Source organism: Fukomys damarensis, unplaced genomic scaffold (assembly GCF_012274545.1).
Source record: "Fukomys damarensis isolate Sample0158 unplaced genomic scaffold, DMR_v1.0_HiC HiC_scaffold_24, whole genome shotgun sequence".
Lineage (NCBI taxonomy): Eukaryota > Metazoa > Chordata > Mammalia > Rodentia > Bathyergidae > Fukomys > Fukomys damarensis.
The window spans coordinates 52,516,364-52,536,253 of record NW_022900936.1 but is presented as its reverse complement, the minus strand read 5'-3'; the positions used below and the strand labels follow the sequence as shown (position 1 = coordinate 52,536,253).

Genomic DNA, 19,890 nt, shown 5'->3' with positions numbered 1-19,890 from the left:
GAGGTGAAAGCGAGGACTGGTGCTCCCTGAAGATGGCAGAAGCAATTCTTCCATCTTCCTTTCCCTTTTAGAGAGCTCTGGCATCAATGTCTCCCAAGGGTGGGTCTTCCACACCCAGGACCATGCTGAGCCAATTTAGTTGGATGTTATTTACTCAAATTGACACAACCATCACATAACCCTAAAAGCCTTTTTAGTGTTTCTAGTAATACAATTAAAGCCAAAGACATTATTAAACCATATAGGAGATATTTGGCCACTCTTCCCTGGCCCTAAAATGAATTTCTGGTGGCTATTTTGTTTTTAGTTTTTGGTGATTTTTTTTTTATGGCAATCCTTAGGGAGGAATTAACAGACCAGAAGAACAGATTGAGTATATAAAGACAGATGGAAAGATATGTGTGAGCAACGTCTACAGAGGTTCCACCTGCTTTAATAAAGAATTTAGTTTTTCCCTTTTCCACTGCACTATTTTGGTGGTATTGTCAGCTAATCCTTCAGAGCTCCGAGCATATAATAGTATATGGTAATCTATGAACTACACATATATCATATGCTATATGTTAATATACTGTAATTCTAAACATGATCATGTGAAGTATTATAATTTCCATTTTACAGGCAAAGACACGGGTCTTGAGTGGTTAGTAACTTGCTCAGGGTCCTCACTGGCAAATGGCAGAGTCAAGACTGTAAATTGCACCAGGCTCATAACCTTGAGTGTTTCTGTTAATCATTCCACATGTTCATCCCTCACATGTGAAATGCTGATTCCTCACCTCAAGCCTATGTATTCCCTTGAGAACTATCAAGCAGATAGTTCCTTCCACTGTAAATTTAGTCTTTTTGTGAATCTTGAGCCTTTTGTGAATTATAACCTTCGTTCCAAGAAGTTATTTTCCCTTGGGAAGTGGTCGATGGTAATTGTAAAAGCAATATGGGGCTTTATAGCTATAAGTACTATTAGGCCCACATCACATGAGGAAAGAAGTTAGCGCAACAATTCAAAATAGCTACTCTGCTTCTACTTGCTCAGCTTCCCTATGATAGGGGAGACATTCATTCCATTATTTTTTACTTTATTAGTAAATATTTGTGACATAATAATTGCATTAATCTTGGAGAATAAACATAGTGCATCTTAATTATTTTTATTTCTCTTCTCCCTCCTCCCATTGGTAGCCTCTTTTGTTTTCCAAAGTGTCCAAGTTTAGACGATAAACTATATGATTACTCTAACGTACTATTGCCATTTTAGTCAATATATTGATTTCCACACATAATGTATCTGGTCAGAAATCTAGAACTCCTGATAAGTGGACAAGGGACATTTCTCCTTGAGCAGCAACTTTCCATTCAGGTCAACCCTCCTTTCCCACTTCATTTTATTCTGGGGCATGAGATGGAGGTACTGTTTATGACTGTTGACCACAATATCCTTTCCTGTATTTCCAAGTAATAGGCTAATAATCCAAGCATGTATACTGATAGCAACTCATCCAAAGTGTTGTGGCTAGAGGACACAAGTGATCCAAGCAAGGCCAGATCTCTACTGAACAATAAACAAGGTCTCATTCTGTAGCAGCGATAAATCCTGCTACATGATGGAAACTTCTTGAAAGAAATCAGTGATGAGTGAATAAAAGGGCTCACAGTGATCACTTGACAGAAAGCAGGTGAGTGCCTGAGCATGAAGATAAGCCTTGTCCTCGTGACTTAGTTCCCATGCTTTTTTATTCAATTCTATAAATGACTATGGCATCTTTCCATTTTATATACACTAATAGAATCCTTTTTTAGCCTATTTAGAATTTGGCTTCTATAACTTGCTTATAAAAAGGTACTGACACTTCATCCCCCCGAAAGTTCACCTCCAAAGATATGCAAAGATACAAAGACAATTTAAATAAAGCCCTGTTTCTACCCTGGAAGAATGTCAAAGATATATATAGAGAGAGAGACATGGTGAGAGTGAGAGAGAGAGAGAGAGAGAGAGAGAGATTGGTTGAATATCCCTTTTTCAAAATTGTTGGTATCATAGAGAGAGAGACATGGTGAGAGTGAGAGAGAGAGAGAGAGAGAGAGAGAGAGATTGGTTGAATATCCCTTTTTCAAAATTGTTGGTATCCAAAGCATTTTGGATTTGGGATTTTTTTAATATTAATATATGCATAATGAGATATTTCAGGAAAGAGACTTAGATTTAAGCATGAAACTCATGTTTCATAAACATCTTATACACATACCCCAAAAGTAATTTTATACAATATTTTAAAATAATTTTGTGCATAATATGTCTCATGATGTGGAATTTTCTACTTTCAGCATTATGTTGGTACTCAAGAAATTCAGATTTTGGAGAATTTCAGATTTTTGGATTAGGCATATTCAGCCTGTTTTTCTCTGTCATTTTCTTCACATACATATACATTTTACACACATATACATTCAATATTCAGTTCTGGCAAAGGTACTTGGAGGTAGACACTCGTATCATTGGTGATGGCATATCGATTTTCAACTTTTTGGAAAGCAATCAAGAGGTATTTATCAAGTGCTTTTAAAATTATAAGATCCTTTGTGAGTTTAGTGACAAGCACAAATAGGTTTAGAATTTAAGCAAGAAAGAAATTTATTAGAAGAATTCTGGGGATCTCCAGAATTAAAGAAAAACCTACCAAAAAGAGCAGATGCCCAGAAAATTTCAGGAAAGTCTATAATAGGAACCCTGGAGACCTTCTGGATTCTGTCATATTCAGTTCCATTCAACTTACACCTAAATTGTCTTCTCTGTTCTACTTTCCAGATTTCCTGGAGAGATCAGGCTCGGGCTATTTGCTAACCTTGGAAGAGGCAGTGTTAGGGTTTATATCTAGATGTCCCCTCAAAGCTTCATGAGCTCATAGGTAGAGTTTTAAAGAAATGATTGGATCTTGAGTGTGTGATAAAAACCTACTGATGAATTTATAGATAATGTGATGCTAAAAGGTGAGGCCTGGCTGGAGGAGGTGTGTCGCTGGTGGCGTGAACTGACATGGTCTGTCTCTCCGTCCTCCTCCATCTCTCTCTGCACCCCACTGCCATGCCATGAGCTCTTTGTCTGCCGTGCTGTTGTGCTGCTCTGCCTTGGAGCCAGCTGAGACCGTGGACTGAAACCTCTCCAAACTGAGCCAAAATAAACCTTTCTCTTTACAGCTGAGGGTGTTAGGTATTGTGTATCAGCAACAAGACAGTAACAAAAACAGGTATCCATTCTAAGACATCTAGTAATGTCCTTTTCCTCCTCAACTGTATTACCCCGCTGGTGATAAATGGGGAGAGGGGAGTAAGGATGTAAGCTGCACAGTCACATATGCATTTACCTTTGGCTGCCCAACCTATACACCCAAGATTCCCCCAATACCACCACCCAAATATTCTATGAAAAATGGTGGACTTGCTTACTTCCTTCATGATGAGAAGTGACCAAAGTTATACACAACTGCTGCATCCAGGATTGAGAACATATTTCACCAGGCTACTGCTCATCAAGATCATTGCTTCTCAAACTGTCTGTAGTAAAAGAGCAGTAAAATTTTGTTTCTAATATGTCATGGAAAAATTCATTGGGAAATGCAATAAAATGAACTGCTAAAAATGAAATTAAAAATAACATAAAACGCAAGCCTTGATTTTTTTTATTGTATACAAGCATAGGAATTTTAATACCAATTTGATGGAGGAATTTTAAATACTCTTTATTCCCGTGCATCTCTCATCATGAGCTGGTCATAAATGTTCATACATTACCACCACCCTACAGTAACCTTCCCCCACTTTGCTCTAGATGCTATTTATTCCTGCTCCAAATATGCTTTAATCTGTGGTACAAAAGGCATACTGTGCTACCAACAACATACTCTATATACAATACGTAAACAAAAGACATTTTGTTCTAAGTTAACGGTACGGTATCAAGGAACAAGCCCTTTTTTCTGCCATTTATACCTAAGTCAGAGCTGGTATTTATTTCTTCCCTCTTTTATTATCAATTCTGCAGTCTCCTTAGCTTTTACCAGCCCTTCAGCCATTTCCTCGCTGAAGTAACCTGAACATTGCTTGATTCTGGAAGTGCTTTAGTTCTTAGTGGCCTTTTCCACAGAACGACAATAAGTCTTCCATTAACCATGTCCAGTGAACACATATCAGAAAAAAAGAAATGGATCCACTATGTACCTATCATATTCCTCCAAGATGCAGATGTACAACAGCAGTAACTGTATCTCCCATCACTAGGCAGAATCAGTCCTCCCAGGCAACACAGTATCCCACTTTCTGTCCTTTGTCCCCAAGGCTAAACAGCTGAAATAGCCAGTTTTACCTTCTAATTCAGAAGAACTACGCTGTATTCCATGATGAAAGCGTTTCTCTCTTGAATAATTATGAGTAACACTAAAAGATTCAGTGAATAAGATTTTTAAAGTATGTTAACTAGTTGTAATTATTAAACACATCAGTCCTTCAATCTTGCTCAGTACCTAGGTCTGTGTCTTCTAACTATGACAATGAAGAACCTTATTTTGAACTCTAGTTTAGAACTTAGGGAATATTTTGAAATATTAGTATTAGGTACAAATATGTATATCAAGTAAAAAAAAGATACCCTGTGAGATTGCAGGGCTGAGTCTTTAAAGACCATTCCACCATCTTATAAGGCTAACTGCCTCATTTACAGGAAGATAAAATAGTGAATTGCATTTGAATTAGTTTGCTAACTTCATTCTTTTGACCAAGGAACTCCTTTCACAGACAGTTTGGGTGGGATAACAAGATGCTATAGGAAGCATTCAGAAATCTACAGTTAGTAATTCTGGCAGAGGCATGACCAGGAGGAAGCAAGAAGAGGGAATTATATTACCTTCCATATGGGGAGCACATTACATATAATTCAACAAGGAGCTGGCTTGGGATACCATATAACAGACGTAGGCAGGTCTTGAAGGCTGACAGATTGAGGACTCAAATATGTTGTCATCTGCTCTGATGAGAGAAAGGTTGTGGGATGAAGGCTACACATGGCTGCCTTTTTCATTTTCCATTTCAATGTGCAACCAAAAGACTCGCTACAAAAGAGGCTCACAATCCAGTGAATGGTCATTCATGGAATTGGCTCAGCTCAGCTTCTTTTTCATGTTTGATCAACAGGCTGGGTCTATCTCATACTCTAGATCCATTCTGAGTGTTCCATAATTACTTCCTTTTTCTCCATCCTCCAATCGGCCTTCTTCTATACCCTTGACCAACATGGCCAGAACCTATCTGTGGGCCTCATTTCCATCAAAGCAAAGTTAGTGAGATATGCTGCTCAGCATCCTGTTTAACTGAAGTCTTCCCTTCTCCCTTGTCCTCAAGAGTTAGCCATGCCAGAGGAACCCTAAAGTCAAAGTCTGCTTACAGCTGGTAGCAGTTATTACCCACAAAGCCCTCCTTGTACTAACAGTTTCTTAAGAAACACTCCAAGAGGCCACAGACACAGATTAGATTGGAACAGGGGTGTAGTGGGCTCAGTGGGCACATAAGCCATCTGCTCATGCTACTTACTTGCTCCTCTGGGGCCTGATAGAATGCTTCCAGGGTCAGTTTTGTTCTCACTTTATCGTAAATCCTGGGTCTCTGATCACAGAATTTAAAACTCAAACATCTTCATGAACTGTGTGCTGATTCACTTAGATATATTTTCTAAAAAGAATATTCACTTGCTAAAGGGAGCAAAGTTTTTCTCCGAGATCTAAGAGCTTTTATTGCAATTCTATTAGAATTTACGACGGGCATCATTCAGTTTTTGGATATGCCATAGTCACTGCATTAATTTGCTCCAATGAGGAGGCGACGTATGGAACAGTAATTGCAGTGAGAATCACCACCAGATTAAGTAATGATAAGCTGGGCAGCATATCTGGCACTAATTCCTTTTCTACTCAAGCTCCTGACAAGGAGTTCTAACAGGGTTCCTATTGCCATGAAGCAACTTCACCTTCAGGGTCCATAGTATCACTTTCCCTCAGCTTCGAAGTGACTTTCATGTGTCGCCTGGTTCCTCAGAATCTTCTCTTTCATCTCCCAGCTCCTCCAAGACCTACTTCCTGCATTAAAATCCCTCTCTTATATATGCTTAAGGTGGATGACATTTTTTTCTGGATAGACCCTACCAATAAGTCAGCTGACTTCCACTAGTTCCCATGGGACTATAATTAGCAGAGAACTCTTGAGTATGTAAGAATGTTTATCCTTGGCAATTCTTATAACCCAAATTATCTTTTTAAAAAAGCTATTATATAGGAAAGGCAAGGGGAAGCTATTTTAACATACTTTCAAAAGAGTTGATCTAAAACAATATAATAATCTAAGCTTTTTTCAGAGGATTGAAAGATGGGCATATGAGTATTCTTTCCTGTATTTGTCAGCTTTCCTGTCACTGTGACAAATACCTGATACTGGCAATTTTTAAAAGGAGAAGTTTATTTTGACTCTCAGTCTCACTGGGTTCAGTCCATTTTTGGCTGCCTTCTAGGCAGAAACGGCATGGTGAAAGGGCATGCAAGAAAGCTGGTTGGGCTATGGTGGCCAGAAAGCAGAGAGAGAAGGGAGAACTCAGGGACAATAATACACCCTTCCAGGTCATGCCCTCAGGAACCCTCCTCCCACCAAACCCAGCTCCTAACACACACTCCAATACTAAATTAATCAATGGATAAATCTACTGATAAGCATAGTAACTCTCACGATTCAATCACTTTCCAAACATGTAAGCCAGGTATTTAGATCAGTGGTACTGCAGCATGCCTCACAAGCCCAAGAACCTAAGTTTGATCCCCGGTACCAAAAAAGCAAACAAACAAACATGTGAGACATTAGGGGGAAATTTTAGACTGAAACCATAACAATCTTCCCCTTGCCCCCAAAATGGTTCATGTCTATCACATTATGCAAAATGTATTTAGTTCATCTGTGATCTTTATGATTTGTCAAGTTCACTTGAGTAAGAACCACTTATCAGATTAGTAAAGTTCTGCGTGTGTCTGTGAATGATTGCCACATGGATCAACAAAGTGAAGGGTGGGGGACACCTACTCCAGATGTGGATGGTGCCAACCAATAGGCTTGTAGCTTGGATAGAATAAAAAGGGAAAGAAGGAAGGGTGTCCTATTTGGAGGAGCACCAGTCTACATTATTGCCTTTGGACATAGATTTGAGTTTCTCTGGCCCTCGACTGCACACTTTCCAGCCTTCCATCATGGACTTTCCAGCCTCCTGACACAGACCCACACCAGTGACTCTACAGTGAGCTTCCAGGTCTTCAGCCTCCAACTGACACTGGATCTTCTGCTTCTCAAATATGCAGGTGACCATTTTGAATTATTCTGTATTTCCACAGATGACATTGTGACTATTCTACTTCTGATCCTGTAAGCCTACTTAATACATGCTTTCTATCGTTGTGCATACATTTCATATTCTCTTCCTCTAGAGAAGCATAACTAATGTATCTTCTCTAAGAGTTGCCAAAGTCTTAACAGTTTCAGCACTGCTCCAAAGTCCAAAGTCAAATCCCCTCTGAGACTCAAGGTAAACTCTTAGTTGTCAGCCCCCATAAAAATATAAATAAAAGTTAAATACTTCCAATGTACACTGGCATAGGGTAAACATTTTCATTTCAAAAGGGAGAAATGGGATAGAAATGAATGGCACCAAAGCAAGAATGAAACCCATCAGGGCAAACATTTAAAAAATGAATCTCTGTCTACCACCTAGAGCCAGCTGTAGTAAGATGTAAGCTCCAATGGCTTGGGCAACCCTCATTCTAAGGCCTTGCTGGTACAACCCAAGTGGCCTCTCTTGAGATGGCTCCACTTGCTGTTTGGTTTTGAGACAGGGTCTCACTTCCTAGTTGGTACTGCTCTGGAACTCACTATGTAGCCCAGTCTGGTCTTGAACTCACAGTGATCCTCCTGCCTCAGCCTCCTGAGTGCTGGGATTACAGGCATGCGCCACCACGCCCGGCTTGTTTGTGGTTTTATTCAGCAGACATTCCACATTTCTAGCATCTTCAGCTTCCTAAGATCTTCACTGCATTTTTGCACAGCTTCATATATTTTCACAGCTTCATGGACTACCCTCTCAGAGGACATTGTCTAGCCTCTCAGAAGTTCTTTAGATGGGCCAGGGATTTAGCTCAGTGGTTTGGTGGCCTGCCTTGCAAGCACAAGGACCTGAGTTCAATCCCTGGTACCAAAAAAAAAGAACTTCTTTAGAAAGCTGGGCAGAAGCCACCATGACCCCCATACCTCTTGCATTCTGCATGCCTATAAAAGCAATGCCATGTGGATAATGCCAAAGCCTGCCTCCAGACCAAGTAGTTGGTCGGCTTCCTTGGACCATGATTGGAATAGCCTTTGAGTGTGTGGATGGCTGAGTACAGAAAAGAATCCTTTGGAACCAATTCCCCAGCCACCCCTTCTCAAGCAACGAGTCTGGGGCCCCTTGTCTCAAATGAAAACTTTACAGTTTTACATCCTTGAATCTGTTAAAGGTGGGGTCTGGCCAATTCCTGAGATGCTTCAAGCAATATTTATTTCCTGTTGTCCTGATACAAAGTACTTGGCTTTATTTTAATGCTAATCTTTTCAGTAACCCACTCCCCCTTGCCCAAATCTTATAGGCACTTCCTTTCTGGTCAGTTTTAATACTGTTTGGCCCTGCTTTTCTTGTGATTATCATTGTAAATCTCACAGATAGCAGCCAACACTATTCATTCCACAGCCTGAACATTGAGCTGCCTTGAAATTACCATCCCAATTCCTAAAGCATTCTGGTCTTCTGAGCTCACACATCAAGAACTGCTTACAATATTCTAGAACTTCCCTAGCCTGCATCTGAAAACTTTTCCAAACTCCTTTATCAACCAGTTCCAAAGGTTTTTGAACCACATGGTCCAACACAAAGCAATGAGACTACTCCAGGGCACGATGAACCAGGCACAAGAATACACCCCTCAAGGTCACACTCTCAGTAACCCTCCTCCCACAAATTCCACTTCCTAATGCACAGTCCAATATGAAATTCATCAATGGATAAATCGATTGGTGAGCACAGCATTTCCCATTATTAAATCACCTTTCAAACACATGAGATTGTGGGTAGAAATTTTAGATCTGAACCATAACAATGCCTTATTTCCCATCTAGTTTCTTGTTTTTGCCATTATACAATTTTCATGATATTTGGAGAATTAAGTTTTGTGGTTTTGTTTTCTATGAATAAGTAAAAATAAACCAACATAAAGCACATACCTTAAAGGCTGGCTCATCACTTTAATTTCCAAAGAAGCTATGTTTAATTTGAGCCAAAGAGCTCTGCTTTGGGCTTTTGTCTATTTCTGAAGCCCTGACTGCTTTGGGTCATTGCCTTTGGGTCTTTGATTACATCCATGTGGAGTCTGTAATCTCCTGTACTGTGACTCCTTCTAACTCTGCCAAGTTAGGGTCCTATTTCATTGTACTTTCCCGCCTATCGAATCAAACAGTCTTACAGTTTTTGTGAGCCACAAAAAGGCTACAGTGTAAGAGAAGGAAAGGAATTCAATATTGTCAAGTATAGGACAACATTCAGCAATAGTCTATACTCACAAGGCAGTTAAACATAAATTGAAGGCTGGTTGGCTGGCTAGATTGGTTCATTGTGCACGACATGGCCAGTGCCAGTGGTAGTCTACCTCCCAGAGATCCCTCAAAGATCACTCCAGCTAGTGATAGACCCTTATCTAGTCCTCTCTCACATTGTAGCAAGGTTGGGCTGTGTGACCAATAGAAAATGTAGCAAAACTTATAATATGTTACTTATGAGATTAGTATATTAAAGACACTATGTAATGAGATAACTGACATTGTGAAGTGGGAAGAAAAGGGCTAAAGGTGTAGGGAAGGTGGGATGGGTAGGGGAAGGGTAATGAGGGAAAAGAAACAATGTGAGAAAATAAAAAGATGGAAATAAAGTGTTTGTAAGTGGGGAGGGGAGGGGGGTTGAAGGGAGGGCAGGGACAAGGGGAAAAAATGAGAACCAAGACCTGTCATGTAGAGGTACACGATCCCAATGATGAATGTAACTGTACTATATACCTAAAATGTACCAATAAACTCAATTAAAAAAAAAGACACTATGGCTTCCATTTTGGTTTCTTTCACTCTGTGGTTACTTATTCACAGATAAGGCCACTGATATGCTGTGTAAATAGCTCTGTAAAAGGCCTACATGGCAGAATTAAAGCCTCCAACCAACAGTCATAAGAATAAATTTGGAGGCAGTTTCTCCAGTCCCTTCAGGTAACTGTAGTCTTATCACATAACTAAAATTCCAAAGACACTCTGAGTCAAAATCATCCAACAAAGCTGCTTCCAGATTTCATCCCTCAGAAACTGTGGGAGGTGAGAAATATTAGTTATTTTAAACTGAGTTTTAATATGTTAGGCAGCAGTCGATAACTAATAAACACCTAGCCCAGGTATGACTAACCTAGGAAGAGTAAAATAGGACCATGTGCCACTTCCCTAGCAACACAGGAGAGAGCATGAGTATGGCAGGAGTTACAGCACCTACAAAGAGAGCAGAGATCAAAAGAAGATGAAGGCACAGGTGCAGCGCAGCAATGGTCTTCTTTGGCCTCTGGATCCAAAGAGGTGTGAATTAGCACCATGCCTGTTTTTAGTTTCATGAGACAATATATTCCTTTTTTTCCCCCGTTTAAGTTCAGAGCATTCAAAGTATGTTTAGGTCTGCAAAAAAAAAAAAAAAAAGGATATTTTGGCCCACTCTCTAACTCTAGCAAGTGTGAATTTATACTGATATGCAACATAGTTAAGCCAACGACAGTAATTTGTTCCTCTTCCCACCCCCCACCCCGGATGGCTGTGATTAAACTGGTTTGAATCTGATTTCTGTCACTTTTAACGAAGAGTTCTGACTCATAAACACCCTCTGTAGAATCATTTTCATGCCCAATTCTAGTCATTTTCTTTTTTTACAGCAACTTTTCTCTCCAAGGTCATGTTGGCTGATCCTGTATCACATGTTAGGCCACACTTTTCTGGTTCGCTGGAAAATAAATTCTGTTTACTTGTGCTTCTAAGAAAGTTCCTATGGCATATTCTCCCAGGGAAGGTTTAACATGCTGAGAATATAGCAATTTCACTAAGAGATCTGCATTTATTCCAGGGTAAATTTCCTCTATAGTGTATGGCATTTTGCTTCCTAACTTAGCTAATCAAACACTCTCTGGGTACTAAGCCAACTGTTCATGCTGAAGCAGCCTGAGCAGTCATTGTGTAAAGAAACACAATAAACAAGTCTCACACATGAATCAAGCAAAAATTCTGAGTTCTAAGATATAATTCCACCATGCTTGCTGTTCTTAGTACAAAGGAAGCCCTAGAGATCCTGTACTTAATCCACAACTTTCTTGCCTTCCAATTCTGAATGGCAGCACTAAGTTAACACAAATTAGGATCTATCTTAGTGAGTCCCTTTCCCTACATAACAAGCACTATTGTCATTTTATACTAAACATCCAAGTACCAATACCAAACTAACATCTATCTGATACATTTTCAAATGTATGACAGAATTACAACGTGCTACTCCTGCCCCTCCCATATAATTCCAAAATTTACCATTTCCCAGAATAATATAATACCCCCCAAAAATCTAAATTCACTTTAAAAGCGTAACATTTTACCAACTCAACTTTTTTCTCTAAGTTAGACTGGTAGCTATTAATAAAACTTGCTCCAGCATAACAACAACAAAAAAACCTTAAATGATCCTAGTTATAGCTATTTGCCCTTCAATTCCATATATCCAGAATGTGGGAATATAGTTCAGAGAGCAGAGGAATTGGTATAAACAAAAAATATTATTCTCCCTGACAAATGCTTTTTGCTTTAACATACTGGTTTGAATCAGAATGCAACACAACCAGCCCAGGTTAAAGCCTACATTCCTTCCTTTAAATTTATGTGCCTTTGACCAAGTTACCCAACAATTTTCTAACTCAGTGTTACCTCAGTACAACAGGGGTAGCAGTTATAGCCACCTCAGGATCCTTATTACCACAAGAGCTGCCTTAATGCTATGCAGAAAACATCTCAAATACTGCCTGGCATGCAGCAAATATTAAATGAATAGCTGTAGAACTAACGGAACACATGGAAGTCAGATTGTTCATCTCCCCCTCTTACCATAGGAAGTGCTCCATATCCTTTATTATTACTGCAAAGAAGCTTCACCATAGCATTTTGTGCAGAGTTATCACTCTCTTCTGTGCTATGTGAATGAAATTAGATTTTAAGGTGATCACAGAGTATAAATGCCCCAGATGACTAGCAAAATAAAATATAAATTCTCTGTGGAAAAAGATGCTAGACCAAGTTGAAAATTATTTCTACAGCATTTTTGAAAATACAATGTGACACACCATAAAAAATTATCAGATACTCAGACAAGAAAACAAACAGAAAGAAATAACTAAAAATACAAGTAAAATGGCCCAACCGTGCATTAAAAAGCATTAGCTTCTTGTCACAACAGATCCGAAAGAAATCCAGAGGATCATGAACACCTACTTTGAGAACCTGTACTCTAATAAAATGGAAAACACAGAAGAAATGGACAGATTTCTAGATACTTATGAATTACCAAAGTTGAACGAAGAAGATAAAAACATTTTAAACACCCCAATCACAATCAGTGAAATTGAAAATGTAATTAAAAACTTACCAACAAAGAAAAGCCCAGGCCCTGATGGATTATACAAGTAAAATGGCCCAACCGTGCATTAAAAAGCATTAGCTTCTTTGGCCATTAGGGGAAATGAAAAAAACAACCTGAGGAATTCTGTTTTACTCAGGAAAGAAAGGTCATCATCAAGAACTCTAAAACAAATGCTGATCAAGTGTGGGGAGGAAGGAACCTTTTTATATTGTTGGTAGGAATGTAAACAGCACAGCTACTATGGAAATCAGTATGGAGATGCCTCAAAAAACTAAAAATAGAGATTCTATTTGAGCCAACTATACATCATCTGAGTATGTTTCTGAAAGAATTAAGAACATTATATTACAATTATATGTGCATACCATGTTTATAACAGCACAACTCAGAAGAGCTGAATCTTGAAATCAGCATATATGTCCATCAATAACTGAATGGATTTTTAAAATTAGGTCTATATAAACAATGGAGTACTACTCAGTCATCAAGAATGGTAAATTTGAGTCAATTGTAGGAAAATGGATATACCTTAAGAACATATTCCTAAGTGAAATAAATCAGACACGGCAGGCTAATTACTGCATGGTTTCTTTCATATAAGCAACAGAATATATAAATAATTTAGGGCTGAGGATTTAGCTCAATGGCACCATGCCTCCCTTGCAAGTGGAAGGTCCTGAGTTCATCCCCAGTATTACTACTACTACTATTACAATAATAATAATAATAATAAATAATAATAATTTAAAGAGGAAAATCAACAGATAGATAATAGAAAACAGAAAGACAGATATCGTGCAGATTGGAAAGGGATCTGAGGATGGGGAAAGATGAAGGAGGAGGAAAGGGAAAGTAAAAAGGATTATATGTACCAAGTCCTCACAATAAGTGTATTTATGTATCACAAACATATACTAATAAAAAATGAAAAAAAGACCAAAAAAAGAAAATATGCCTCCCCCAAACTTACAAACACTTCGTATGTTGGTATTTTCAAGCCCATTTCATTCAAGGAGACAATAGAATTTCACATTGAAATTAATAATAACAATAATAATAATAATAATAATAATACAAACTATAGGAACTAAGAAATAAGGGAATTCAGCAACAATTGCATAGTTTGATTTAACAACTGCCAAGTCATTTAACAAGGATTATCAGCCTAGATATTGATTGGCCAGAAAAACAAAAACATCTAAAATAAAGCAAAGAGAAAAAAAATGATAGAAACAGTGGAAAGAAAGGTATGAAACAGGACACAGCAGGAAAGTTTAGTGTAAGCATAAGTAAAATTCCAGAGAAAGAAGAGAACTATGGGAAATATAAAAATTATTCAAAAAATAATAGATAAGAATTTTCTAAATCTAAAAAAGATTAACTCATAAATTCAAGAAGCTCAGCAAATCTCAAACAGGATAAAAAGAAAACAACCAGGTGCTTCATAAGAAAACATTTAAAATAAAAGACAATTGAAGCAATTAGAAAAAACAAAAAAGGTTGCCTTCAAAAGAGCAAATGGTAGCCAGATAGTTGTCTTTTAAACAGAAGTCAAAAGGCAAGAGAAAAATATCATCACAGTCCTGGAGAAAATAACTCCTGAACCAAAACTATAACTTCCAAATTAAAACTCAACCTGAAACTGGAGCACAACTATATTTTAAGAATAAAATGAAATAAACAATTCCGACAGAATTTGAAACCAGCAGAGCTTCATTAAAAGCTATACTAACAGCGTATTTTTCAGGCAGAATGAAAAAAGCACCAGATAGAAAACACAAATTCTGGAAAGAATGGTGAGTACTGAAAAGGTAAATATGGAACAAATTTAAATAAACAGACAAATAATAATACTAGTAGTATGGTTTTAAATACAAATTAAACATAGTATTGGCATTTATATTTTAAACATTACTTAAAGACATAATTAAATGACTTAACAATAGTGGTCTTAAAAGTTTACCAGGGACTTAAAAGAATTCGGCATCTAGAAGGAATCTAATTGTTCATAAAAAAATATTTTAAAATACCAACAGAAAGGAGCTAATTTTCATCTATATCCTTTTATTATTAAAATAACTATTAAATTATACATTAATAAAAATTATAACTTTCTCTAATCTATAACGTAACTATGAAAACAAAGTAGCGTTTTCAACTGATGAAATCACTGGTTTCAAACAATCATATTTTGAATTCTTAATCTGACATTTTTAACCAAGAACTATAAATCATTGCTAAATTTGTTCAAAGATGGATTATTATAACCAAAGAAGAAGGTTTCAAACAGATACTCATGAATTATCTTTCCATTTGCTTTGTACAAATGGAGTAGAGACAGTAAATATAGTTCATTTCATTTCAGCTGGTTTCTAGAACATTGGTAGAAGGCTGCTCATTTGCATTGCAATGTAATGCTACTAAAAATAGGAAACAAATTAAGGGTTAAACAAATGACTGAAGAACCTGTCACAAATCATGAAATTGTACATTAGGCCTTCTAAAATTTTTGTAACAGGAATCGAACTCAGGATCTTGTATTTGCTAGGCAAGCATGAGTGCCACTCAACTACATCCCCAGCCCCTACATTAGGGCTTTTTGTAATACAGACAGTGGTTTAGATTAGAATCCAGCGATATGGACAATCTATGGTATCAGAACAATTTTACATATAGTATGTATTTTCAGAATTTAGCAGTAAATGTAATGAAAGTCTCCATTGCTGACAAGTTATGAAGAAATCAATTCAAGGATTTCTGGGATAAGACTTCAGGTGGAATATATGCCTTTAGTTTAGTTTTTTCCTTAATTAGATAAAAATGTAGGAAAGCAATCTAGAAAGAAAGAGAGGAAAGAGAGAGAATCAACAAAATTTTGGAAATTGGCTCAAGAGGGATAAGTAGTAACTGACTTAGTGAACCCAAGAAGACTAGCCTGTAGGTGATATTGGAAAAAAATGTTGATAAACCAATTTACACTAGAATTCTCAAAAGGTACAAGAACTGCTTTTGCGACTGGGAGGTGATAGAAGACTCAGATAAAACAGCTTCCTATGAAAGCTGCTTCTTGTAACCATTCAATACAGGTGGATGGACCGGCCCCACCGCCATTAATAGATGAGATGTTTCTGACTGATGCCACATATGCACCAGAGTTAATGTAAAATTATATCATGGAACTTTCAGAACAGTTGGTCTATAATTGACTTGAGTGCTCTGAGAGAGAACAGATGCAATCGGCCATGTGTCTATTAGAAGGTGGGACTAAATAGTTCATTCATTGCCTTGTGGTGTGAACTTTCTGCTGTGCCAAGAGAGCAAAGCACTGGCTTTCCTATCAACTTGCCCAAAAATGGAGATGGGAGGGAAAAGAGGAGGTGGGGCTGAAAAGCTTTCAGAAGTTAGGTGTTTTTTTAATTAAAGATTGCAAACATACATGATAACAAGAAATGAAGATACTAAATAAAAATTTCAAATATACATATATATGACAGCAAAAAAAGGAAATAAAAATTTCTGTAACACAAATAATTGAAATGCATTATTAGTTTGATATGATCTTCAAATATTATGTTCTTTCTCATTTTCTTATCATATAATATTTTTGAAATAATGTAATTACAAATAAAACAAAGTTACATATTACAGTTGAGAAACTGTCCTCAAAATTTTGATTATAAACTCCTTGGTTTTATTAATTGATAAATATTATATGCTTGTTGATTGTACCACTTACATTTTCTAACAAAACTTCCCACAGAAAAAAATATACTTATATTTGAAATCCAAAAGCAACTAAAAGAATTCACATTTTTAAGATCAGATTTTTCTATGTGTGCACTATTAAATGATAAACATGGTCATAAATGTAATAGGATTGCACACATTTGGCATATTGTTAGTTTCTCTGGCAACCTTATGATTTCTCTAAATCACATGCTTGACTTAATTCACAGTCATTAGTTTGGGAAGAATATTACATATGTATTGGTGTTAAATTCTATCATTATGTTTATAAAAATATAAGATGGGATATAATAAAATAGAAACAGAAAAAAAATTTAATGGAGTTAGACTCTTGTACGATTTAAGAAGTTAAACTTCCCTGATTCCCTCTTCCACTCCACTTTGGCGAACAATTAATTGTGCCTCTTTATTGTGAAAGAAATATGGAGGCTTGTTCACTAGAAAAAGTAAAACAAGAATTCTTGGATTGATGGCCTGGGCACAGAGGAGAATTGGGAGCAGAATTAAGCTAACAAATAAATACCTAATGCTCAGTGCAGAGTCCCATGCCACTGCTCGACTCACATCACCTCCAGCAAACTCATCTGGCAAGCACGGTCGGCAGTTCAAGCTGAGAGCCTCCTGTGGTCTTTGTAGGTTCTGCATTCTTAGTGTTAAATAGATACTCCATGATTACTAGATACCCAGAGGAAAGCTCTATCACAGAAGAAAGAAATTAAAAAGAAAAAAACAAAAACAATCTTCTACACAAAATAACATCAAGTAAATAACGTAGGGGAAAGGAATCAACAAATAAAAATCAAATGGAATAAAATTGTCTTTAATATTCTCAAAAGAAAACATGACACCCATAAGAGAGAAATAGGATACTATGAGAATTTAATAGAAGAGACATCTTGCAACTTAAAATATAAAAGTTATTATAACATAAAGTAGAGGAAGCCTCCTAGACAGTAGAGTTAAAGAGACAGAGGCAGAAAGCAGGAGAAAAAGAGAATAGAAAAGCACATTACAATTCTAGAAAATAAAAAAAAAAAAAGAGGAAACAGCAGAAAAGAAATAAAAAATTCATGTAGAGGTACAAGATCCCAACAATGAATGTAACTGTACTGTATCTGTAAAATGTACCAATAAACTCAATTAAAGTTGAAAAAAAAAGAAATTAAAAATTCAAATAGAATAATGATTTCTACAACTATAGGAAATAAATCACTATTACTGAAAACAATTTACTGAATAGAAACAGTGAGTGAAATACTCATAACAAAGTCACTCTATTTTAAAATTTGCAAGCACAAGGGTAAAGGATTCCACCAGCTGCCAGGAAGAAAGAAGACATCAGAAAGAATCAGGAATCCCAATAGCTTTAGGCTTCACAACAGCATAACTTGCAAGCAAAAGGAAAACTGCAATAACATGCAGAATTCTAAAGGAAAAATCACTGTACCCTGGAATTATGGTCAACATCTCAAACCTTATGAGAACAGAGTAACATTTTCATACATTGTCAAAAAAATAACCCATCCTCTCCTTTTCAAGAAGCTATGGGAAATGTGCCAAGATGGTATTATAAACAGAGAGAGACGTGATAAAGTGAACAACTTCCACACAGGCCAGGGGTGAATCCAGGAGGACAGTGAACGGGTATTCCAACATGCTAGCTGCAAACCAGACCAGACCGGAGCAGTGTAAGTCCAGACAGATGTTCTGCAGGCTATTATGAACATTTTTTAAACACTTGGATGAATGCCTTGAAGAGTGTGGCCCAGATGAGAAGCTAGTTATCTGACAACTGGCTGATAAATTTCTTGCCCTTTTTTCCAGGTCCTGCTACCTAAATCAGCTATGTACATTTATTTTAACCAACCCAAGTATTCCCCTTTGATTCACTTCTGAGAGTCGGCACATAGCCAACATGAATTTAGAAGAAGCCCAAAGCAGTTAACTCTAGTCTCACTTATCATGTGCTTATCCTGTTAATATAGCAGTCTTATAAAATGTAGACAGTGGTGAGCCTCCAATTTATGAAACTCACTCATAGCCTCTCCCTGTAAATAGTCCAGAAGATCTTGTAAAGTCTGAGGATATAAAAGTTTAAGGCCTTGAGTTCTTCTTGTCCTGGATCCCTTAAGCTAACAGCGCTGATGACCCTCTCTGGTTGGTTGTAATAACACCACTAAATTCCTATTTGCTATCCATGTTTTTAATTGAAACATTTTAGGAATATTGTATACAAACAGATATACACTTTCATTAAACTTCCAAAATTATAAGGAAACTCAAGGGAATACTTAAGCTTAAATTCTATACTACAGTCTAGAAGACTCTACTAATTTCAGGAAGAAAAAGCAGATCAGAAAGGATCAGGAATTATTATTTTAGTCCTGTGGAAAAGAAAGGCACAGGGAGAGATATCAAAAGGGGCAACCTAGTGGGTTCCAATTTCTATTTCATAAATTGATGGAGGATTCAAAGATTGTTTTTAATCATTTTTGGGAGTACACATTTATATTTACAAAAAATTTCACATAAAGAAAATAAGAGGAAAATATAAGCACATTTATACATTAATGACTGGAGTATGAATTGGGACTATCTTCCTGAATAAGCTATTAAGAAATATCAAAATCTTTAAGATTGATCATGCTTTTTGACCCAATACTTCTGGAAAATATTCTATGAAAACTCAATGTACAAAGTATACAAAAGACATTGCTAAAACACAAATTGAGTTAAAAATTAGAAACCCCACAATATCCAATCTTAAAGAATTAGTGTTTGTGGGGAGTGATTGTTTTTGCGTTCGTTATATATCCTTCATAATAGTCCTTTGTCTGAGGAACATCTGGTAAAAATTTTTTCCCACATTGTAGATTGTCTCTTAGTTCTGCTGATGGTTTCTTTTGAAGTACAGAAGCCTTTTAGTAAGATGAGATCCCAGTTGTTGATTCTATCTGCTAGTTCCCGTGCTACTGAGGATTTGTTCATAAAGTCTTTTCCTATACCAATGTCTTCCAGAGCTCTGCCTAACTTACCTTCCAGCAAGTTTAATGTTTCTGTTTTAATATTTAGATCTTTAATCCATTTGGATTTTAATTTAGTGCATGGCAAAAGATAAGGGTCTAATTTTAATCTATGGCAGGTTGACATCCAGTTTTTCCAACACCATTTATTAAAGAGGCTATCTTTCCTCCACTGAGGATGGTGAGCTCCTTTGTCAAAGATGAGGTAGCTGAGACTCGATTCAAAAATGGGCATCCAAAATGAACAGACATTTCTCAAACAAAGAAGTAAAAGCAGCAAGAAAATATTTGAAAAAATGTTCCACATCACTGGTCATT

General features: G+C 36.9%; 1 protein-coding gene across 1 annotated transcript in view; it reads right to left on the bottom strand.

Moving 5' to 3' along the window:
* Hhla2 (HERV-H LTR-associating 2) overlaps nt 1–19,890 on the bottom strand; it is a 66,807-nt gene that overhangs the window by 39,258 nt on the left and 7,659 nt on the right. Inside the window, exon 2 of the transcript XR_002025545.2 lies at nt 3,445–3,552. The gene's annotated coding sequence lies outside the window, so the exon portion shown is untranslated. The remainder of the gene's footprint in view (nt 1–3,444; nt 3,553–19,890) is intronic.